Genomic DNA, 15,123 nt, shown 5'->3' on the forward strand with positions numbered 1-15,123 from the left:
TTGGATTTTGTTCCGCCATTGATGATGAAAAAGTTTTGAGTTTTATTAAGTGAAGGAAATTGGGGTCAAAAATTTATCTCTCTCTTTCTATTACTATTATTACTCTTCCCTCACTATATAAACATATATATATATATATATATATATGTGATCCAAACAAGTTTTATATATCTCATAAAGTTAATTTATTCTAAATATATATATATTACGATAACTTTTTGGTGTATTTTTTTTTTTTTAAAATATTGAGTTTGATATAATTAAATGTAAGGTTATGAACGTATATATGTATAATTCCCGTTTTTATATGTATATATAATTCTACCTTTGCGTGTATGAACATGAACAAGATGTATAAATGAGAATGGTGTTTTGTATATGTCATTGCGTTATTGTGTAAGCTTTTTTGGATTTTGTTTCGCCATTTTTCTTGCTTAAAATGTTTGAGGTTTATTAAGTGAAGGAAATTGTGGTGGGGGTGAAAGTGTAATTAGAGGAAAATATAGGGGGTGGTAGGTAGAGGTGAGGATGAAGGGCTGAGATTTAACCACGTAAGGAAGAGAGTGGAGTGGAGTGAGGTGGGACAGTAAGTGGAGTCGTGGTGGGGGACGTGTTTGTTTTTGGTTTGTTTTTTATTGCGATTTGAAAGTGTAACTAACGTTACCGGTATCTGCCGGTAAATTTTTTCTTTCCTTTTCTGTAATTTTTTTTTCCTTCATTCTATTTGTGGATAAAATGACACCTAGTCAATACAATGCATATTATGTATTTAAATATAGAATTTTTTTATTTAATTAAAATTAATTAATATTTAATTTTACTTCATTAAATCACTCAGTCATGATAAATTGTATATGTTTAAGGTAAATAACAATATAAATACTCTTTTTGTATAAAAGATATATTTTTATTTTATTTTTGAATTTACCTGATATAATATAGTAACGAATTTTGATATTCGATAGATTGTCTTTATCTAACGTAGAAAGTCAAATTATTTTAGTTTAAAGATTACATATGATATCATAATTTAAACTAAAGTTTAAATGTGCTTTCCGTTATCTGATAGCATAGAAGTAATTTATTCTAAAACGTATATAACATCTTCTTCTTCTTCTTCTTCTTCTTTAAAAATAGGTTATCTACTGAAGTTTTGTTCTTTTCCATAGTTAAAAGAAAGTAAAAAATTCTTAATTTATTAGGTTAGATCAACAAAGATGTCAAAAAATAAGTATGACTTAGTAAATTTAAAAGTTGTAATCAAATACTTAAAAATGGTGTTTTTTATATCTCGTTGTCACTGAACTATTACACTATTCTTAGGAGACGATAAGATTGAGACGCTTATGTATGTCCTTTTCTTAGTTTAGAACGTATGGTGGCCACGTATAGCCTTACTTTTCAATAATATTCACTTAAGAAAGATGTAAACATTTGTTATACTATTGCTTTTTGTTGGTAACAAAAGGGAAAAGTATTCAAAACACTCCTCTAACATACTCATATTTATACTCCGACCCCCCTTTGGACTTATTTTTTGTGTATTATGTGTCACTCTTTATTTATTCAAATAAAGAGATGATAAAAACTATATGGAATCAATATTTTAAACGTTTTTAATTCCCAAATCCAATCTTAAATCATAAAAGGCTACATCTTCTTTCTTCTTCCACATTGAGTTGGCGTAAATTTTTGGTAAATTTCTTCTCTTCATGTTTCAATTCTTACCCAAATGGGCTTAATTTCTTTCCCCAAAATTGTGGTTAGCTATGGAAGAAACAAGATTGGATTTGAATTTGTGTGGACAATGAAGATCCAATGTTGAATGAGGAGGTGCGATAAATGGTGTGTTAATTTATTTCACGGTCGACAATATAAAGAAGATATTGGTCTTTACTATGGTTCGAAGAAGTGTAAATTTTTTCGATGGAGGGATCTTTCCAAAGTTGATGAAAGATCGAAATACATTATTCCAAAGTTGGTGAACAAAATGAAGAGAATTTTGTTTTAAAATATTGAGTTTGATATAATTCAATTTAGTTTTGAAATTAGATCAAATGGAAGAACCGTCTCAAGTGATAAAAATGAAGGAGATGGAAGAACAATAAGTGTGATTAATGGGGCGAAATTGAAAATGCAAAAGAGATAAAATCGAAAAAGAAGGATATATAGCTCTAATTTGATTTTCACATTTTGTATCTTGTTTTGTTTTTTATACACGATCACATGTATGAAATTCTTCAACTTTCTGACCAATTGCTTTGTGTTTCTTGTTTTGAAGTTGAATGGTTTATGTATAAATGCTTGGAAAAAATGGTGTTTAATGTATACTTTTCCATTTTATTTTGTCTTGTGGTTATTGTTGGAATCCTTTCTAGTTTTCTTTTTTTTGGATGTTTTGTTGATGAATGAAATCCCTTTAATTTAGAAATCAAAGGTTTCTTCAACATAAATGTTTGAGGTTTATCTAAGTGAAGGAAGTGTGTGGTGGGGGCCTTGAAACACAATATAATGTAACTTTGGTTTATATGCTTGAAAAATACATATATATAGGCAAAGTTGGTAGGTAGAGGTGATGGATGGATGAAGGGCTGAGATTTAACCACGTAAGGAAGATAGTGGAATGGAGTGAGGTGGAGATAGTAGTGGAGTGGAGTAGTGGTGGGGGACGTGTTTGTTTTTGGTTTGTTTTTTATTGCGATTTGAAAGTGTAACTAACGTTACCGGTATCTGCCGGTAAATTTTTTCTTTCCTTTTCTGCCTATATTTATAATGTCTTTTTTTCCTTCATTCGTTTTTTGTGGATAAAATGACTTTGGTTTGCAACATTAAACATGTCGCACCGATGTTTGGATTGTAAAGCGACCTCGCTATATATAAACACTTGCACCAATATAAGTTTGTACAAAAGTTGCATCACATTTTGAGTGCAACATTTTAGCATAATGTCACAAAAGCGCGTTTTTAGTTTGTTTATGAACCGCAAAAACTAACAACTACATTAACTTGTTCTACCAACTAAAAATAATTGGACCGCGAGTTCATTTGTCACTTTTTCCTTTTATTTACCCTCATCTCTTCAAAATTTGATGTCATCGTCTTCTTTGCCCTTCCACCTCAGATCCTTGCTTTGTGACCAAGGTCCCCAAGAATATCAGTGAACATCAATTATCCTACTACTTGGCAAGCCATGTCTTGAGACAAAGCAAAAAAAATAGTAAAAGTTGCAACAAATATACCCAATCCAACAAATATTTACTCTTACATTGTATGTTGTAAATCCATTTTTTATTTTTAGCGGGTAGTTCTTCCTCTTTCATTATCAACAATTTATTCTGTTTTAGAAACTTGAGAGGTTTTTCTTCGGGTTTCCCTCCTCACATAAAAGCAAAAGCTTCGAGGTTTTTCTTGGTCTTCCCTCCTCACGTTGGGGACCGAGAAGCGGCGGGTTGATCGGTGCATAACTTTGCATTTTCAAACCATTTAGCACTAAGTGCTTGAGAAGTATACAATTATGTGTATTTAAATATCCTCGCCTTCCCCCAGCTTTTTTATTTCTTTCTTGGCCTTCCCTGGCTCTTGCAGTGTAGCACTTGATTCAAGAAAGCTTGGTCGAAAAAATTAATTAATATTTAATTTTACTTCATTCAAATCAAAACCATTAATCTATTTCTAGTTTTCTTTTGTTTTGTGTTTAATGTAAGTTTGAAATGATAAATTGAATATGTTTAAGGTAAATAACAATATAAATACTCTTTTTGTATAAAAGATAGGGTGGAAGGAGAAAAGGGTTAGAATTTTTATTTTTATTTTTGAATTTACCTGATATATGTTGTAGTATGAGTAACGAATTTTGATATTCGATAGATTGTCTTTATCTAACGTAGAAAGTAAATTATTTTAGTTTAAAGATTACATATGATATCATAATTTAAAGAAGCTAAAGTTTAAATGTGCTTTACGTTATCTGATAGCATAAGAAGTAATTTATTCTAAAAGCGTATATAACATCTTCTTCTTCTTCTTCTTCTTTAAAAATAGGGTTATCTTACTGAAGTTAGTTTGATTAAGCCCTTTCTTTTCCATAGTTAAAAGAAAGTAAAAAATGTCTTAATTTATTAGGTTAGATACACACCCTGTACATATGTTAAAAGGTTCAAAAAATAAGTGATGACTTAGTAAATTTAAAAGTTGTATTTCTACAACACTATTACAGGTATCCTAACACAAAAGTTTATAATTCAAAAAGGACAACCTATCACATCAATAAAACATAGTTATACTTTGGTTTGCTTCACTACTAACATAAAATTTAATTCAGATCTCGTTGTCACTGAACTATTACACTATTCTTAGGAGACGATAAGATTGAGACGCTTATGTATGTCCTTTTCTTAGTTTAGAACGTATAATTTTTTGGCCACGAAATTATAGCCAATTTACTATTTCAATAATATTCACTTAAAAAGAAAGATGTAAACATTTGTTATACTAAATTGTTTAACTTTTGTATTTGGTAACAAAACTAGCAAAATGAAAATAAATTTTATTTTTAAAAAAGATAACTATAAGTTAGACGACAGAAAGATAAATGAAATGGAACTTAAATTTAGGACGTAGGTCGTTTAGATTTGAAGGTGCTTTTGGAAATTCCAAGAAAATATTTAAAAATTTAAATTATATACATAAACGTGGGGAAAAAGTTATAATACATAAATAGTAAGAGAATTTTACATGTTTATTTTATTATAATTATTATTTTATTTTCATGTTATAATAATAAAGTGTCTATAAACAGTTTTTCATTATTATACAATTAAACTTGATATTATAAAAATATATACATCGTCCAAACTTAAACTCAAATTATTTTTCTTTGCTCTTCACAAGCTTGTATGCTTTTGAACTCCTGGAAATCACTTAATAATCCTATTGAAACGAAAGAAATCAATGTTTCATTTAAAAATTTAAATGTTTCATATTCGAGCTTTAGGAATGAAAAAAAAAATTGTTATGGGAGTGTTTCACTCTTTAATGAATCTTATAGAATGTAAATTCATATTAGCATGCACATGGATTAGATGCAAAAGCGAGTAGCAACATGGGATGAAAAGTAAGGCTAAAATTCATAAATAATTATTGTTCGGTTCTTAAAATAATTTGTCATAGGGTTTCAAATTCAACAGATAAATTTTTAGGACTTTATTATGAAATTTTAATTGTAAAATTTGAAATTTCATAATATTGACCATTTCTTAAAAATATAAACGAAAAGTAATCAACAAATATTATTTCGAGAAAAGAAAGCAATGTTTTAACCGTAGAACCCCTCCTAACAGCGTCCTAAAATGGATCGTAACATGTGGATTTGCATTTTTATTTGACTAAAGTATCATTAATTTTTTTTAATAAGTACTCTATAACTAAAAAAACGTGGATGTTAATTTTTCTATGTACTTGAAACAAGACCGAAAGTCCATGGTCCCCTTAAATACGATAAATGCAAAACAGTTCAGCTAGAATAAAATTGATAATCAACAATTACATGTTATAAATCTTCAATTTTGCATAAAAATCGAATGCATTAATCCTCGTATTTCAAATTTTGTCATTTTTAGATTAAGAAATGTGATAATGATTAAATTTCATGTATGTACTAATAATATAAATAATACTTATATCATTTATAATTTAACCTATTATAACATATTTACTTACAATTATTTTTAATTAATATTTAATAAATTATTTGTACTTCCTTTTAAGTGATTTGATTATATAAATATACAATATCAGTGCATAAATTTTAAACTATGATAGGTCGTGTGGTTCAAACCAAGATATTTCAAGATTATAGTTACGGGATTAAATTCTAAATAATAATTTGGATAACTTATTCCATTTTTTATATGAAATAAGTTATACAAAATTTTGATATTAAAATAATATTACCATTTTTAACTAATATCTCCTATCAAACATGAAATAACCCAAATAATTCCAACTTTTATCTCGAGATAACCCATCTAATCCCTTGAATCAAACCACCCCTAAATAATATATATGGGTGAGCTCGCGTGAATCTAGAAAAGAGCACTTGCAAAGTTGCATTAATGAAAATGAGATTGCTTCGAGTAGATCAGTGTGGTGCATGCTGAAAAAACTGGGATGCATATATATTAAAGAATGTAACTTTTGGGGAGTAAAATAAAATACTAATAAGAACAAAAAATAATTAGAGAATGAAGAAAAAGTGGGGGCCTTTTTAAAAGTAGAATAGTTGAAAAATTGCACGTGGAATCTAATACCCATTATATTGCCCATACATACATACACAATGATTGACATATGAAGAATAAATTAGGTGTGGTGGTCCAGCGTAAGTGATACGAAATACAGACTGTAAACATTAACAGCCAAGAGATCCCACAACTTATTTTGATTCCATGTTACTCGTGAAATTGCCCACAGAAATTAAAGACAGGATGTGAGTAAGGAGAAAAATAAGTTTACACGTATCACATGAATTATGTAATGAAAATTATTTTCTACGAGGAAGTAAAGTTTTCTACAAGTTTAAGAATAAAAAAGTTAGAAAGGAGAAAATGACTTCCCTAACTTATGGATGAAAGTCATTTCATTATAACTATTTTAACTTTTAGAAGGTAATATTTGGTATGAAGGAAAATGTCTTCTAAAAAAAATAAGTGATTTTATTACTTATTTTTCTGTGTTTGCTAAGTAAAAAAAAAAACATATCCGAAAATATTTATCTATGATCTAGACACAATAATGGTGGAAAGGAGGGTGGGGTGTGTGTGTGGTGGGGGGGGGGGGTGAGTTGGGGATAGGGGGTAGATCGGGGGTTGTAGGGGTGGGGTTGGGAGTGGAAGTGTACTTGGGAGTAGGAGCGGGGCTAGGGGATTGGAAGGCGGGGGTTCGAGCAGTGGTGAAACTAGAAATTGTATTGAGGGTGCTCAAGATTTAATAAATATATGTATATGCAGTATAATCTTTTATATTCACAATATATCTTTTCGATGAAGCTAAGGGTGTTCAACTTACCACTTTTGGTCTATGGGGTTTAGCGTGCGGGGTGAGGATAAGGATGGGGCTGGGTGGAGTGTTGGGGTGAGGTAAAACAATAAACATGAAATGTCACTTACGAAACTCGTTTCTCTACTTGTATTAAAAAAGTCATTTTCTTGAAAAAATATTAACCAAAACATAACATAAATATATTAAAAATGGAAAACATTTTCATCCATATCAAACACACCATTAATATCGTATTGCTTGTTCTAATTAAGAACATGTTTGGCCTATCGACTAAAAACTGCTTATTTTGAGAAGTGCTTTTTTAAAAAATTTTAAAAAGTGTTTTTCAAAAAAGTACTTTTGGTGAGAAATAATTTATGTTTGGCTAATTCATTTGAAAAATATTTTTGACTGCTTTTAGTAAGCAGATCGTCTTTGGTTAATCTTCTTAAAAAAGTACTTTTCAGTGTTAAATTACGAAAAAGGACAAGTATCAATGAACGTTTACTATCAATATTATTTTACAGAGAGAAATTATTTTAAATATTTATTATGAAAGTCTTCAATAAGTTTTTACTTTTATTTAATTAAAATTTAAAAGTACATATTAAAAATTTTCAATTAATATAATACATAGACAAATAAAAAAATATGAAATACTGGTATAATATCAACATGATGATTTAAGTATACTAAAAACCTACAACCAAAATAAAATTCAAAATCACTCCACAAATTAAAATTCAACACAAAGAATTATTAATTAGAAATTAATGGATTAATGAGGGATATACTTGGTAAACATGTATTTATGGTAGGGATATTTTTGTCTTGTAAAAAAAAAAAAAATCTGCTTCTACTTCTGTTTTTTTTTTTTTTCAAGAAGCAGAAATTTTCTGCTTCTCCCCAATCGCAGAAAAACTACTTCTGCTTCTACTTAAAAACAATTTTACTAATATACCTCAAATATCCAAAAAAAATGCCTTTTTTAAAAATAAAAAATAAGAAATGCTTTTGGTCTCAAAAACAGCTAGGCCAAACAGGCTCTAAACCCTGAAATTCTAACATCATGAAGATGAAAGTGCAAGGAAATTTACTTACTTTGTAGTTTACTCTCTCTTTTTTTTTTTTTTTCTTCAAAGGTCCGGGTAGAAAGAAGTTTCCTTTTAAAATTACTCACTGTTTAACTCGGAATACTTTTTTTTTTTCCTAGAGAGATGACAATTGCGTCTCGCTCGTTAATTCTAGATTTGTCGCTAACTTTTTCTGGATATGAAATGATAGAAATGGTGCGCTTTTGTCCTCATATGAGGAGACTTGTACAACTATGGTTTGGCCAAAAATAAATGTTAGTCCCTGTCCCAACTCATAAGCTAATTAAGATGATCACTTAATGAGTCAGCCTGACTCATCATAGCCATTTGAAAAATATTGAAGCATTGATTTTATCCACCTTTGAAGCAAAAAATATTGATTAGGGATAATAGTAATTTTATTCCCTCAATTATGGGTATGTATAGATTTTGGTCCGTCCAATTAAAACTCAATACATTTTACTTAACCCCCAAAATATGGGTAGGTTTACTCTCTCTTTTTTTTTTTTTTTTCTTGTTGTTGTTGTGTATATTTTATTCCTTTATGGAGGAAATATATTATATTTAGACTATTCTGGAAGTATATTATCCTTAAATATGGAGTAACAATACAAGTTTAACATAACATATGAGTAAATAAATGGTCGAAAAGTTTCAAGAAATTTGTGATTATTTAGAAGTGAAGGGATCAAAACTACACATTTCCAGTAATTGAAGGTTAATGTGTTAGATAAATATTGTAAGAATTAAAATCAAAATTTATCAATAATAAAAAACCTCCTTTAGCCTTACACTAGGTGTGGTTTTTATAGAGTAGGAAGGACTTAATTGATCTCTCCCCCATGTGGCATATGGATGATTTACTTCTAATACTAAGCTTATTGTTTAGTAGTACTGATTAAAATTTCCCTTGCAATATGTGTAGATTTGATGGATTGGAAATGGTGCGCTTTTTTTTAGTGTTTGGTATTTTGGCCAAATTTAAAATCATTTGTCTTAAAATAAGCTCAAAAAAATAATTGGACCCATTTAACTTAGTTTATGTACTTTATAAGGAAAATGCCTATCTTTTTATAAAAAAAAAAATAAGTTGGACTACCCCAACTTATTTTTTTTTTATAAGCTTCGTAAAACAAATTTTTGGACTTGTAATCCACGGCTCTTAATTCTTATTGTCCGCCTTCCTAGAAACAAAAAAGGAAGCTCAAAAGGACACTTTTAATTAATTTACCTAGTGGAAATACTTCTTTTGGTCCAATTTGACTGATTGAGAAAAGTTACCTATTCCTCCATCTCTACTTCACTTTACATCCCATATTACATCTACTCCTCTTAACTTGTCCTGTTTTTACTCCAGCCAAACATAACCTATTAGGGGCAAGTGGAATTGGCCAGCATCATCTAAAGTTTAACCCAACCTGACTAACAATTTCTCAGGCTTTTTTAAGAAACTGATGTAATTATTGGCTTGGCAATCCTAATCAAATGTTAGATATAGTAAAATAAGCATTGCCTTGTCAAAGCTTAGGTGAGAATATGCTACCCCCTATCTTTGCTAGCAGAAAATGACCTACATTCTTGCAATTTTCCAGTTGCTTGAGAGCCCAATTATAGGTCCAAGGGAGAGAGTAGTTATAATAGGGTAACTTATGTAAGAGAGAGTTAGGAATAAGATAACTTATGTAACAAGCTATAGTTTTTAGGTTTCTAACCAACCGTAGCTACTGTTTTTGTAATTATAATTCATAGCTATATTTTACCGGTTTCGCTTGTATACGAGTGTATTCGGTTCAAAATACAGTCAGTCAAATACATATGTATATAAATCAGTCAAGCAACACATTAAGTTAAATACTCTACTTTGTCAAAATACATTCAGTCAAATACATATGTATATAGATTAGTCAAACAACATATTATATATCTAGTTTGCCCAAACATACAGTCAATCAAATACATATACCTTATAGTTATTGTAAATACAAATACCTTATAGCTACGATTTGTAATAAAATTAAAGTGTAGTTATCATACTTAAATGATTCTTATATGTTAGCTACACCATGTAAAAACCCCAAAATAACTAACAGCCAGCTGGTTACATAAGCCAAAAGGTGCCTTATCTATGTTCCATTGTTATTTTACCCCAAAAAAGTAATTTCCGCTTGGCATTTAACATGAATTGACTTAATGCAATAGCTATCCTAAACCATAATACTACTTTCCCCCTATCAACCACATAGAAAGTGCCACATCAACCATCAAACGATCCTTATCATTCTAGTTCTAGTTCTAGGGGTTTAAAATAAGAAAAGGGCTAAGCTCAATTCACATGATGCTAAGTGAGGGCACCCATTATCCTCTTGACTCCATTAAGCAAAAGGACCCTGGTCTCAAATTATTTATCATAATTATTAAAAATAATTAAGTCAAATTATTTATCATTTAAAAACTTCAAGAAAAAATTAATTAATTTTATTTTATCCTTAATAAAATTTTATTAATAATTGAGATGACACACATAAATAGAATAAATATTTAATGGCTAGAGATTATAACTTAAACATAAATAAGAGTAAAGTAATCAAAATCCCTTCAAATTAATATTTCTTAATAGACGTGTAAAAATAAAAAAAGGACAAATAATTTGAGTCGGTGAGAGCAACCTGTTGCAATCCTATCAAAGTCTATTTCGTTACAGCCAAATTTTCTCTCCTGGAAAAAAAAAAGCTAACAAGCATGTCAGAAATTGGAAAACAGTGACAGCCGTCAACAAAGACCGCAAAATAAAATTCCACAAGAATGTTGAGAAATGGAAATGCAACTCTTCTTTGCATAAGAGTAACAGTTTAACCACGAATACAAAATGCATTGAACATGGAACTTTATCCTGACTGGATAAAATTTCTTCGTGATATAATAAAATCCAGGATGTGCTATAATACACTCAGAACTGGATATTACATTAAATATTTGAGAATCTCATCTCTTCTTTTGTCAAACAAGCAAGGATATACCAATCATAACATCAAATCAGCAAAACACAAGTCGCAGTCAGAAAAAAGACGGAAGATTAACGCCAAGTAGTGAGGATTCCAGTAGAAAAGAATTCAAGATTTCTTCAGAAATGGAATGATGATATACTTGTCCACTCAAGACATCTTTATCCTCCAAACAGATGCTACATTTGTCTCAGAGCTGAAGTACATTGTAGCTGTTAAAATTCTTCAAAATAGCCCAGCAAATGAAAAACAAACCAATTGGTTCTTCCGTTTTATTTCTAAATAACAGATGAACACATAGAATCCACGCCACAGGAGGATCCCAAAAACTGCTCATTAGGCTAATTAGTAGCCCCAGTAATCATTTCGAATTTCATCATCAAATTTCTTCTTTAACTCGGGATGCTTCGCGAAGTACTCTTCTGCAGCATGGTACTGAGTTTTTTCTGTAAATAAAAACAGAGCTACGATTAAATACGCATATTGAGGAAGAGAAACAAATTGATGTGTTTATCTGGAGGTAAAGGAAATTAAGTGGCAGCTCTGCATCACCTTCAACTCTTGCACTTCAGCAACTTCCTTTTCTAATCTTTCAGATTCCTTAAGAGATTGCTTCTCGGCTTCTTTCAGTTCCACCAACTGCAGTTTTGTTTTCAAAAAACTTCATTAAACAATTTCTGGAACAAGAAACTTATAACTATATTTTGGAACATAGAATTTTAATTTAGCATCAACACTTTTAGAACATGCACACAATATAAGAGGAAACAAGAACATAGGTCTCTATTGTAAGTATCAAATCTGATGACACATGACAGCCAATTAAAAATCTAGATTTGAAACATGTAAATTCACAAGATGATTCCTGCATTTATCTCACTTTGTTAAATAACTTCAACCTACTTTGCCTTTTGTTCCATTTGAAGAAGTTGATCCCTTTCTGTAAGTAGCTGACTACAGACTACCCCTCTTAAAGAATTCAATTAGCACAGAAGTAAGAGTTCAGAGTAAGGAGTTCATTTCAGAGTATTCGTTCAATTGATAGGTCAATTGATAGGACTCTATTTTACAACTATTACTTTTATAAAATAGTGGTGTCTTGGCTAACTTGGCGCACTTAGACTATTTCAGGGGGCACCCACTGTCCCCCATCGGCACATGTACCTGGTAACTGTATCCATCAAGGTATAGGCAGATGAGAAAAAGTTACTTAGCATTTTTTTTGTCTCTGCTAGGATTTGAAACCTAGTCTCTAAAGTCTTCATCCACTTCATTGATCGCTAGCCCACACCCTTGCGTGTATTTTTTTTTTTTTTTAACTCACCATTATACTAGAACGACATCTATCTTAACAACTAATTATCCCACTAGTATAAAACAGAAATACAATAATTAGGAAACAAAAAAGAAATTACAAGACCAAACGATCAGTGAAGAGGAGAGTAGTATCATGATTTCCCTTACCAAGGCACGTGGGTTTGTATTGAGGAGTAACTGCGTCCTCAAACTGGGGATCTCAATGCCTGCAAGACAACATAGTTCAAATCAATAGCTCTAGACGAGGATATTTGAAGGAGTAACGTAACATATATAAGTTGAATCACAGTAAACTAGCTTCAAATAATTGTAATTGCATCTTTCAATCTATATTAAGCAGGACCTCCATAGATCCAAAAGTGCCAAAAGGAATTGCATATAAACAAGGCAATCTAGACTTCAAACAATCAAAAATTTCAACTGATTACAAAGAAAATTGACAGGAGACAGCTAGGTGAAATTCAGCCCATGAAAAAATAACCCACCTTACCCGCACAGGTTAGGATGGGTTGGGTTGGGCCGGGCATATATTCATTGGCGGGTCATTTTGGTAAAAGATTGCAAGAAAAAATCAGATTAGAGAGGGTAGCTCAAGTGGCAAGCACCCTCTCCACCTCCAACGGTTGTGGGTTCAACTCACCATTTTACCATATCCAAAAAAAAAAGATTGGAAAAATTTATGTATCCTATTACGGTATTATGGAACAAGCCGAGGGAAAAATGAACAAGACCTAGCAGGAATTCTGATTGATAGGGAGGAGAAGGGAATATATTGAAATTGTTTTCCATGTTTCACATAACTAAGGGAAAATCTATGGCTCTTATCCAACTGGAGGGGGTACATATTTCAAACAGGAGCTATGTCATTTCCAGAGAATTCTGAGCCTAGAAAATCGCGGTGGATTGAGTCCTCCGTCAAAAAAGTGAAATTTGAGTCAACGAGCAGTAAGCAAAAAGGAAAGAGTCTAAACTCTAACAATCATTTGTAAAGCTGGTCAGTGGTCAGCTAACCAGATGTAATGCAAGAATTCCAGAGCGCATAACATTAGCTTGATAGAAAAGTTGCAGCTGCTGTTGCTTATACTAGCTATTGCTTCGTGGTTCGTTCATTTTATAACAAAGTTAAGACTCAGTATTCTAGTGTGAAAGGTTTCTACCTGGTCTTGCAGTTGGAGAGGGAATTTCTCATTTCTTTGTGTCCAAAACAAATTTGAAGGTATAAATAGGAGACCAAGTTTTAAACAAACACATAACTCGTCATAACGGTACATGAGGACACTTCATGCTCTTTAGTTCTTCCGAATTTTGCATCAAACCTCAAGTTAAGACCTCTCTATTACTTCTTCCCCTCACCCCTAGCTACCTTAAAGCATAGCTTTTCAAGTCTATTACCCTCATGCGGATGGCCAAAATCTAGGTTTCTCTCAGCCGTGTCAACGCACCCAAAACTTATGTATCTGGTGGACTTGACAGCTGCACAAAGATATTATGTCTTTCATATACTTGAGTCTGAATAAAACAAAAGATAAAAATCTTTCATACCCAAGCAAATCAAAGTAACAAACCTAGAGTCCTTAGGCCAAGTTTGATTTAACTTTCATGTAACAAGAAATTCCTTTTGTGGCTAATTCTTTAACCTTTGTTAACTACCAATTACTTCTCAGGAACGGTTCTATTTTCAGATGATTCATGGCAGAATTGGATCCATCAAGTTCAGGCACCTCACTTAACATTCATTGCACTAAACCTTCTCTGCCGTGGAAAATCAAACATTCACTCGCCCTAACTTGCTAATTAGCCACCATCAAGAATATTTAGCTTTTAATGTCAAAGATAAATCAAGAAAATCCTCTTAACTCTGGAACGCCGACTAAATCTTAACATGACATATGGCAGGTCCAGGCAAGCAGTAGCTTATATACATTGACACTATTAAATAACTGATCCAATACTAGTAGTAGGTCTTTCATTCATTGCTGTATAGAGTGATCCCATTAGATGGTTAAGTTATTTCTGCAGCATATAAAAATTTGATTATCCCATTTACTTTGTTCACATCAAATCATGCCAAACATCTGATTAATCTCTTCAAGTCTCCAGGACACAATTTTATGGCCTTCGAAGCAAACAATTTCACTCCAAAAAGTGTCCCTTTTCCATGATTTTTCTTTCTGCAATTTCTTTATTGCACTGCACAATATTTCAGCCAATCAAATTATAAACTGTCACAAAAGAAAGTATAATTCTTTCATAATCAAATAACTAATGATCAATGGGGCATATACTCAAGGAATGAAAGGGGTAATCTCATAGTTACGTTAGTAAACATTGAATTGCACATATGATTAATTAAACTAAGAAGTTGTTACAACAAAATTAAACTGCAGAATAGAGGTACATAAAGAAAAAGTAACCTTTGTGCACATTATCAAACTAATAATGTTACCTTAATGGTACTGGAGCTTTATTAAGAGTATAGGAAGTAGTTATTTTTCCTATAATCATTCATATTCTAGATGATTGTATCATGGACTTGAGGAAAAAAAAGAGTTGGACTTGGACTTGGAAGTCAAGGTATACACCGACCAACACTCTGATCCTAATCAGTCAACTTTTTTTGTGGAATTTTGACTTGAGATGTTTTCTCTCAAGGTCTATACACCACTCATTAC

The 15,123-nt window shown here is 31.2% G+C and overlaps 1 long non-coding RNA gene across 1 annotated transcript; it reads right to left on the reverse strand.

Moving 5' to 3' along the window:
* Nucleotides 1–11,231: 11,231 nt before the first annotated feature.
* Nucleotides 11,232–12,164, reverse strand: LOC132065637 (uncharacterized). Its single transcript, XR_009416761.1, has 2 exons — nt 11,687–12,164; nt 11,232–11,580 (listed from the first exon to the last, which is right to left on the reverse strand). It is a non-coding gene; the product is annotated as an uncharacterized LOC132065637 (long non-coding RNA).
* Nucleotides 12,165–15,123: the final 2,959 nt, after the last annotated feature.

Source organism: Lycium ferocissimum, chromosome 7 (assembly GCF_029784015.1).
Source record: "Lycium ferocissimum isolate CSIRO_LF1 chromosome 7, AGI_CSIRO_Lferr_CH_V1, whole genome shotgun sequence".
Lineage (NCBI taxonomy): Eukaryota > Viridiplantae > Streptophyta > Magnoliopsida > Solanales > Solanaceae > Lycium > Lycium ferocissimum.